General features: G+C 42.9%; 1 pseudogene across 1 annotated transcript; it reads left to right on the forward strand.

Annotated features, from left to right (window-relative positions):
• LOC307096332 (large ribosomal subunit protein P1-like) lies at positions 1-342 on the forward strand (annotated as a pseudogene). Its single transcript has one exon. The product of its transcript is annotated as a large ribosomal subunit protein P1-like (transcript).
• Positions 343-720: the final 378 nt, after the last annotated feature.

The following is a 720-nucleotide window of genomic DNA, read 5'->3' on the forward strand; positions in this document are numbered from 1 at the left end:
ATGGCCTCAGTCTCAGAGCTCGCCTGCATCTACTCGGCCCTTATCCTGCAGGACGATGAAGTGAGGTGACGGAGGACAGGATCAACGCCCTCGTTAAAGCAGCCGGTGTAAATGCTGAACCTTTCTGGCCAGGCTTGTGTGCAGAGGCTCTGGCCAATGTCAACACTGGGAGTCCCATCTGCAGTGTAGGGGCTGGTGGACCTGGCCCTGCAGCTAGTGCTGCACCAGCAGGAGGTCCTGCCCCTCCACCGCCGCTGCCCAGCTGAGGAGAAGACAGTGGAAGCAAAGAAAGAAGAATCTGAGGAGCCTGATGACGACATGGGCTTTGGTCTTTTTGACTAAACCAGCTCTTTTGTAACACAGTCAATAAAAGCTGACCTCTGTTGCAGTTGGACTTACAAAAAAAAAGTAAATGTTAAAAACAAATCTTAAAAGAAAACATGGAGTGCGGTAAGAAATAAAGCCCAGAAATCACAAAGGAAACAATTAGTAAAAATGGTGCATAAAAATTTTAAATTTCTGTGTAACAACAACAACAAAAATCAAGTTAAAAGGCACATCAGAAACTGGGTAAACTATTTTCAATATATAAAAAAGAGCTAATTTCCTTAATTTACAAAGGACCCATAATAATCCATTAGTAAAATGGGCAAAGGATATGAACACATTACATAAAAAGCACGTTACAGAAACATGGACAACCAATATGTAAGATGTTCA

This window comes from Cnephaeus nilssonii (assembly GCF_951640355.1).
Source record: "Cnephaeus nilssonii genome assembly, chromosome: 3".
Classification (NCBI taxonomy): Eukaryota; Metazoa; Chordata; class Mammalia; order Chiroptera; family Vespertilionidae; genus Cnephaeus; species Cnephaeus nilssonii.